Consider the following 9298-nt stretch of genomic DNA (forward strand, 5'->3'; position numbering starts at 1 on the left):
GATGTGGTGCTGGGGACAGCAGCAGTTATTTTGTCACTGTGGAGGAACAGTCATGAGAAAGCCGGAAAGACTGAGCCAGAGCTCTGATATTGTTGAACTTCTGAATCAGGCAGCTCTGGAATTTTTTTCTTCAGACTTCTTGTTTTGTAAAATAATGAATGTCCTCACTGTTCAAGCCTCATTTAGTTGGGCATTTCTGTGTATGCTGCTGTTAGCATCCTAGATGATTCAGCTGAAATTGTTTCGAATCTCACTTAGCAGGGGTTAAATGGTGGTTCTTAGATAGATCCAGAACTCAGTTTAAGAACTGTATTCCACCCGGGTAAAGTTATTTTATTGTAAGATCTACTGGCCTAGTAGAATCACATGGGTCTTTCTCAAATTCTCACACCTTCAAGAATCACAGAAAACCTCCCAACAGACTTTATTTATAGAAGGTGGGTGGGAGACAGTGATTGTCACCTCCTGGATGGAGTATTTTTATTAACAGTTCTCCATATGCTCGATGTCACTGACAGCTTCAGAGAGCTGTACTGGCTATAGGGGGAAGTGCCAGCCAGTCAGGCCAATTTTGTGAGACAGACAGACATTGTGTGACAGGCACTTCACACCTACAATTGTAGGTGTGAAACGGACAACCTTTAGCTCAAAAGAATTTGGCATGGGTGATCCTGAGATGTTGTTGGCATCTGTGCTATCACTTTTCATCACAATGTGGATATTATGCCTTGTTTGTTGGTTTTAGTTCTAAACACTCTAAAATGAAGAAAAATTCTCAAGTGTTTAGAAGCCACATTTTTATGTATGGCAAATATTTTTTATTAAAAACAATGCACATGTCATCTATAGACTTCAAACCAATAAGTCTCCCATCCTAGTCTCCTTTTTTCATTATCTGGAAGCAACCATTATTATATCTCTCTTTTGTATACACGGACCATTATACAAATATGTACTTTTTAAATACAAATGGTAGAATATAATACCTATTAATTATATCTTGGAGATCCTCCTGTGTCAATACTTTTGAAACTACATTATTCTGTTCAAAAGATGCAGATGATAAACAAACAAACAAAAAGAGATACAGAGGAGTCTAATGCATGGATGTATCATAACATGTTAGTGACTCTCCTGTTGATAGATGTTACAATGACATTTGTCATGTTTTCTAGTTGGCTGGCTCCTTTGGAACGCTTCTCATGTTGGAGGAAAAACTCACTATCCTGTCTCCTTGGAAGCTCTAACGACCAGTAGCACCCAGGCCAGTCTCCAAATTAGAAGTGAAGCCAGAAGCAAATGTGCTTTGGGCGGGACATCCATGTTGTGTCCAGGGTGCAGACTTATAGCCTTATAGCTTTGGCAGCAGTAGGAGTTACAGAGCAAATTCCTGACGCAGAAGAGACATTGGTGGCACTGGTATGAATGACGTTGCAATTGTAGCCTAGTTCCGAGTGGCAACATAAATCGCAGCACCATGTTCTTGGTCACAACACAATGTTCTGGACCTTTTCCTCATCAGACTGTTTCTAAACGTGGTTTGTGGCTTTATTTCTTGAGATTTAACATCAAGTCTATTCTCTAGCCCTCCCAACAATTATTTTTATAATAAATGACTTTCTACTCATCAGCCAGAATCCCTTCTACTTGTGACCAAGAACCCAGTTTGGGACATTTCGTTTTCCTTCCAATCTGTTATCTTTTAGGGAAAGAAAACTTTAATGACAACTCTTCATATACATCTTTGTGCCTGTGTGGGGATAAATCTGTGGCATAACATTCTAAAAATGGCATTAGTCTGAGAGAAAATATTTGCAAAAGACACATATGATAAAGACTGTTAACCAAAATATACAAAGAACTGTTAAAACTCAACAATAAGAAAATGACCTGGTTGAAAAATAAGCCAAAAACCTTGATACACCTCACCAAAGAAGATGGCCAATAAGCATATGAAAAGATGCTCCACATAATATATCATCAAGGAAATGAAAATTAAAACATTACACACCTATTAGAATGTCCAGAATCCAAAACACTGATAACATCAAATGCTGATGAGAATACAGAGTAACAGGAACTCATTCATTGCTGGTGGGAATGCAAAATGGTACAGCTAGAAGACAGGTTAGCAGTTTCTTACAAAACTAAATATACTCTTACCATACAATCTAGCAATTACATGCCTTAGTATGTAATCAACTAGGCTGAAAACTTATGTTTACACAAAAACCTGCACATGGATATTTATAGAAGCTTTATTCATAATTGCCAAAACTTGGAAGCAACCAACATGCCCTTCAGTAAGTGGATGGAGAAATAAACTCTGGTATATTCAACCAATGGAATATTATTCAGTGATAAAAAGAAATGAAGTATCAAGCCATGAAAAGATATGAAGGACCCTTCAAAGCATATTGCTAAGTGAAAGAGACCAATCTGAAAAGGCAACATAGTGTCTGATTCCAACTATATGACATTGTTGAAAAGATAAAATTACAGAGTCAGTAAAAAGATCAGTGATTGCCAGTGGCTCGGGGGAGGAAGGGACGAATGGGGGAGCTCAGGGGGTCTTAGGGAGGTGAAACTATTCTATACAATACAGTAATAGTAGACACAGTCATCATATATTTGTCAAAGCCCATAGAATGTACAACACATAGAGTGAATCCCAATGTTAGCTATAGACTTTAGTTAATCATCAATTACAACATATGTACCACATTAATATAAGATGTAAATAGTAGCGGATATGGTGTGCTCAGGAGAGGGGTATGTGGGAAATCCCTGTGTTTTCAAAAAAAATTTTTTTTGTAAACCTGAAAATAGTCTAAGTAAAATATTAAAACCCCCTACAATGAAAAACATTTTACACACACTAGAATAAAAAAGATGGACAATACTATCGACAGAGGAATGGATAAAGAAGATGTGGTACATATATGCAATGGAATACAACCCAGTCACACAGAAGGATGAAATGCCATTGCAGCAATGTAGAGGGACCTAGAGATTCTCATACTGAGTGAAATAAGTCAGACAGAGAAAGGGAAATATCATTTATATGCAGTAAAAATAAATGATACAAATGAACTTATTTACAAAATACAGACTCACAGACTTATTAGAGAATGAATTTATAGTTGCCAGGGTGATGGTAGGTGGCGGGTCAAGGATGAGGGAAGGGATACTTACGGAGTTTAAGATTAACATATACACTGCTATATTTAAAATGAATAACCAACAAAGACCTACTATACAGCACAGGGAACTCTGTTCAATGTTATGTAGCAGCCTGGGTGAGAGGGGAGTTTGAGGGAGAATGGATACATGTGTATGTATGGCTGAAGTCGCTCTGCTATGTGCCTGAAACTGTCACAACATTGTTAATCAGCTATACTTCAATATAAAATGAAAAGTTTATTTTTAAAAAAAGATGGAGAATAGTAAGAAATAGGAACTCTCATACATTTCTGGTAGGAATGTAAAATTTGCAGCCACTTTGGGAAACAGTCTGGTAATCATTTAAAAGGTTACACACAGAATTATCATATTACTCAGCAATTCCACTCCTAGGTGTACAATCAAGAGAGATGGAAATATTTATCCACATAAAAGTTAACACATGGATGTTGATTGCAACATTATTCATAGCAGCCAAAAAGAGGAAACAATGCCAATGTTTACCAACTGATGAATGGATAAACAAAATGAACACAATGAAATATTCACGTTCATGCTCAGTAGCTTTGTAGTGTCTGACTCTTTGCAACCCCATGGACGATAGCTTGCCAGGCTCCTCCATTCATAGGACTTTCCCGGCAAGAATACTGGAGTGGGTTGCCATTACCTCCTCCAGAATGAAATATTATTCAACAATAAAAAGTCATAAAGTACTGATAGATGCTATAATATGGATGAATCTTAAAAACATGGTAAGTGAAAGAAGGCAGTTACAAAGGGTCACATATTTGTTGATTCCATTGATGTGAAATGTTTAGAACAGGCAAATCCATAGAATCAGAAAATAGACCCCACCCCTACAGTGTCACTGGCGACCTCTAGGGAGCACCCCTGCCCGTCCCGGCCAGGGTGTGTCAGCAGAGGAAAGTCTGCCCTTCCCGGGGTGTCCACAGGGGCTCTGACATCTGACAACATGGTGATTGTATATAATTACAACCAGTATCAAGTACAGCTGACAAATACAGGTTTTTGAAAAAAACAGAGCTGATAACTGGTAATTATACAACCCCACCAGTAGGAGCTAGGTTACTAGCTCTGAAATTTTAATGAATTTTGGCCATTGGTCAGTATGTTTTGCAGAGTAAATAGAGTAAATAGAGGGTATTTCTCAGTCACTGAGGTAGTTAAGTAAACTAGGTAGGATTACCAGTGCACTTCTGTTTGGAAATATTATAAGTTAAATAGGCTCTTTGCATCTAACCTGAAGTTATAGCGTTTACCCAAAGACTGAGAGCAGAACTCACTGTAAACACCATCAACACTTTGGATATCGAGAACCTCTTGTGGACAATTCAGAGTGATGGCTCCTTGGAGATGCCTGTCAGAATCAAACGACAGAAAATCACAAAGGAGACTGCATGGAAAGCCACTCGAATCTGGTACTTACATCACCCTGGAAAATACTTTTTTATGCTATTGTCATCCAGAACAATCAAGTTAATCTATAAATTCATTGCAACCGCAGTCAAATCTTAACAGGACTTTTAAATTGGAATTTAAGAATTCTGATTCTCTTCTGAAAGATAAAGTATTCAATGACAGTCAAAAAAATCTGAAAAAGATTATTACATGGGAATTTGCCCTTAAAATACATGAAAACATAAATATAAAAATACATAAAGCTGGGGCTTCCCTGGTGGCCCAGTGGTAAAGAATCTGCCTGCAAATGTAGGAGACATGGGTTTGATCTCTGGTCTGGGAAGATCCCACATGCCATAGAGCAACTAAGCCCATGTGTCACAACCACTGAAGCCCACACACCCTAGAGAAGCCACCACAATGAGAAGCCTGCACACCACAACTAGAGAGTTGCCCCTGCTCATCACAACTAGAGAAAAGCCTGTGCAGCAATAAAGTCCCAGCACAGTCAAAAATTAATAAAAAAATAAAATTATTTTTTAAAATACATAAAGCTATATTAATATTTTAGAAATAGATTTAGCAATATAAAACTAAAGGAATAAAAATAGATCAATGGAACAGAATAAAATGCAGACACAGATCTATATGGAGCTAACAATACAGGCAACGTTTAAAATCTATGAAGAAAGGGTGGCTTTTTTTCTGTAAATCATGTGACATAATTGGCTATCCACTGAAGGAAAAATAGTTTTAGATTGAACCTCCTGGCCCATCACATCAAACACAGATGGCCCAAGTAGTTACACATTTGTGGCAGAGATGAGGGCAGGTTAAAATATTTTAAAGGATCTTAAACTATATTTTTAATAATATTGGGTTGGAGAAAGCCTTCCTAAACAAAATACAAAACCCAGAAGCCATAAAAAACTGCAAGATTTGTCCTCACAAAATAGAAAACTTCTGTTAAAAGAAATGCTATAATAAAAGTTGGAAGAAATGAGAAAAATGTAGGAGAAAAAAATTGTTGCTTTGAATGACTATCCAGAAAATATACAGAATTCTGACAACAATAATTTAAACCAGCAGAGGATATGACCAGGAATTTCATAGAAAAATGCAAATCAAAGAAGAAGAAAGAGGAGGAAGAAGAGAGGGAGAACAAGGGGGAGGAAGAGAAGAGAAAAGAAAGAAAGAAGAAAAAGAGCTCAAACTCAACAGCAAACAACAAAAACAAATTAAATGAGATGTATTTGCCCATCAGATTGTTCAAGATTTAAAAGTTTGCTTACAGCCAGTTTTTGCTATGTAATGCTCAAGTTGCAGTAAGCTTCTAAATGGTTTATAATTTCCAATAAAATTTGTATTTAACACAGGTGGTTTTTAGAAGTATTTTTAAACTTCCAGATGTACAGGTTTTTAAAAAAATATTTTAGAGCTGGTAATGCATGAATTGTTCAAAATCAAAATGTGTAAAAAGTGCCAAAAGATGAAAGGAAAGGCTCCCCTTCCAGCTCAGTCTCCTTATCATTTCAGCCCCTCTCACAGCCTTCATTGTTGTTAGTTGCCTCCATACCTTTCCAGCAATAGTCTGTGTGTCTATCAATGCAAGCATTAATTAATTAAGACAAGTATTAATGTATTCTTTTCCTCCTCATTTATCCTACAAAAGTGGCATATTATGTATTATGTATTATTTTGCATCTTGCTTTTCTTCTTAAGAATATATTGAAAATGAGAGCTATGTCTATGACTCTCATACATCAGAGTTTTTAATTATTGAGAAATATACCTAGAGCATATAAGATATATTTGCAATGTTTAGAGTAAATCTTTAAGATATTCCCACACAGTAAGGAACTAGAATACAGCTGGTATTTGCAAAGGCCCTCCCTGATCACATCATCCACCTGTTTCCCTCTCTCCTGGCTTTGGGGGTTAATCATTTCCTTGCTTTTCTTTATGATTTTACCACCTTTGTGAAAGAAAAAAGTGAAAGTGAAGTCGCTCAGTCATGTCCGACTCTTTGCGACACCGTGGACTGTAGCCTACCAGGCTCCTCCATCCATGGGATTCTCCAGGCAAGAATACTGGAGTGGGTTGCCATTTCCTTCTCCAGAGGATCTTCCCAACCCAGGGATCGAATCTAGGGATCGAACCCGGGTCCACATTGTAGGCAGACACTTTAACCTCTGAGCCACCGGGGGAAGCTTACCACCTTTGTATGGGTCCAAAAACAATGGAACTTTTGTTTTTTTCTGCTTTGAACTTTGACAAATGAAAATACAGCATTTTCTTCTGTGACTTTCCTTTTTTTTTTTTAATCAACACTAGCTTGTTAATGTATGTGGTTGTGGCTAATTTTTTGTCGTTGCTGTAAAACATTCCTGTATGAATGTAACACTAGTTTTTATGAACTTTTAGTCTTCAGTTTGAGGTTACTGTGTTGCTGTGAAAGTTCTCTTTTGTCTCCTGGTTTAGAGCAACAATTCTCAAAGTGTGGTCTGTGAACCCCTAGGGGTCCCAGGGACCTTATCAAGGAGTCACTGAAGTTAAAGTTATATTCTTCTATGATAATATTAAGATGTAATGTGCCCTTTCATCTTATTTCTAGCTTCCTTTGCTGTGCAAAGCTTTTAAGTTTAATTAGTTCCCATTTGTTTATTTTTGCTTTTATTTTTATTACTCTAGGAGGTGGGTCAAAGAGGATCTTGCTGTGATTTACGTCAAAGAGTGTTCTACTTATGTTTTCTTCTAAAAGTTTTATATTGTCTCACCTTACATTTAGGTCTTTAATCCATTTTGAGTTTATTTTTGTGTGTGGTGTTAGGAAGTGTTCTAATTTCATTCTTTTACATGTAGCTGTCCAGATTTCAAAGCACCACTTATTGAAGGTACAGTCTTTTCTCCATTGTATATTCTTGCCTCCTTTGTCAGAGAAAACTTAAAAGCTTTTGCTCAGCAAAGGAAACTATAAACAAGATGAAAAGACAACCTTCAGAATGGGAGAAAATAATTGCAAATGAAGCAACTGACAAAGGATTAATCTCCAAAATATACAAGCAGTTCATGAAGCTCAATATCAGAAAAACAAACAACCCAACCAAAAAATGCTTGGAAGATCTAAATAGATATTCCTCCAAAGAAGACATACAAATGGTCAACAAACATATGAAAAGATGCTCAACATCGCTCATTATTACAGAAATGCAAATTAAAACTACAATGAGGTATCACCACATACCAGTCAGAATGGTCATCATCAAAAAATCTACAATCAATAAATGCTGGAGAAGTTGTGGAGAAAAGGGAACCCTCTTGCACTGTTGGCAGGAATGTATATTTATACAGCCACTATGGGGATTTCTTGGTTTTTTTTGCTGACTGTATAGAGCTTCTCCATCTTCGGCTGCAAAGAATATAATCAATCTGATTTCGATGTTGACCGTCTGGTGATATCCATGTGTAGAGTCTTCTCTTGTGTTGTTGGAAGAGGGTGTTTGCTATGACCAGTGCATTCTCTTGACAAAACTCTATTAGCCTTTGCCCTGCTTCATTCTGTACTCCAAGGCCAAATTTGCCTGTTATTCCAGGTGTTTCTTGACTTCTTACTTTTGCATTTCAGTCCCCTATAATGAAAAGGACATCTTTTGGGGGTGTTAGTTCTAGAAGGTCTTGTAGGTCTTCACAGAACTGTTACTGGTCGGGGCATAGACTTGGATTACCTTGATATTGAATGGTTTGCTTTGGAAACGAACAGAGATCATTCTGTTGTTTTTGAGATTGCATCCAAGTACTGCATTTTGGAAGGACTGATGTTGAAGCTGAAACTCCAATACTTTGGCCACCTCATGTGAAGAGTTGACTCATTGGAAAAGACCCTAATGCTGGGTAGGATTGGGGGCAGGAGGAGAAGGAGATGACAGAGGATGAGATGGTTGGATGGCATCCACCGATCATCGACGGAAATGTGTTTGGATAAACTCCGGGAGTTGGTGATGGACAGGGAGGCCTGACGTGCTGCGATTCATGGGGTCACAAAGAGTCGGACACGACTGAGCGACTGAACTGAACTGCATTTCGGACTCTTTTGTTGTCCATGATGGCTACTCCATTTCTTCTGAGGGATTCCTGCCCACAGTAGTAGATATAATGGTCATCTGAGTTAAATTCACCCATTCCTGTCCATCTTAGTTTGCTGATTCCTAGAATGTCGATGTTCACTCTTGCCATCTCCTGTTTGACCACTTCCAATTTGCCTTGATTCATGGACCTAATATTCCAGGTTCCTATGCAATATTGCTCTTTACAGAATTGGACCTTGCTTCTATCACCAGTCACATCCACAATTGGGTATTGTTTTTGCTTTGGCTCCATCCCTTCATTCTTTCTGTAGTTATTTCTCCACTGATCTCCAGTAGCATATTGGGCACATACCGACCTGGGGAGTTTCTCTTTCAGTGTCCTATCATTTTGCCTTTTCATACTATTCATGGGGTTCTCAAGGCAAGAATACTGAAATGGGTTGCAATTCCCTTCTCCAGTGGACCACATTCTGTCAGACCTCTCCATGACCTGTCCGTCTTGGGTGGCCCCACACAGCTTGGCTTAGTTTCATTGAGTTAGACAAGGCTGTGGTCCATGTGATCAGATTGGCTAGTTTTCTGTGATTATGGTTTCTGTGTGTCTGCCCTCT

Source organism: Giraffa tippelskirchi, chromosome 4 (assembly GCF_054371585.1).
Source record: "Giraffa tippelskirchi isolate mGirTip1 chromosome 4, T2T-mGirTip1v1.2.pri, whole genome shotgun sequence".
Taxonomy (NCBI): Eukaryota; Metazoa; Chordata; class Mammalia; order Artiodactyla; family Giraffidae; genus Giraffa; species Giraffa tippelskirchi.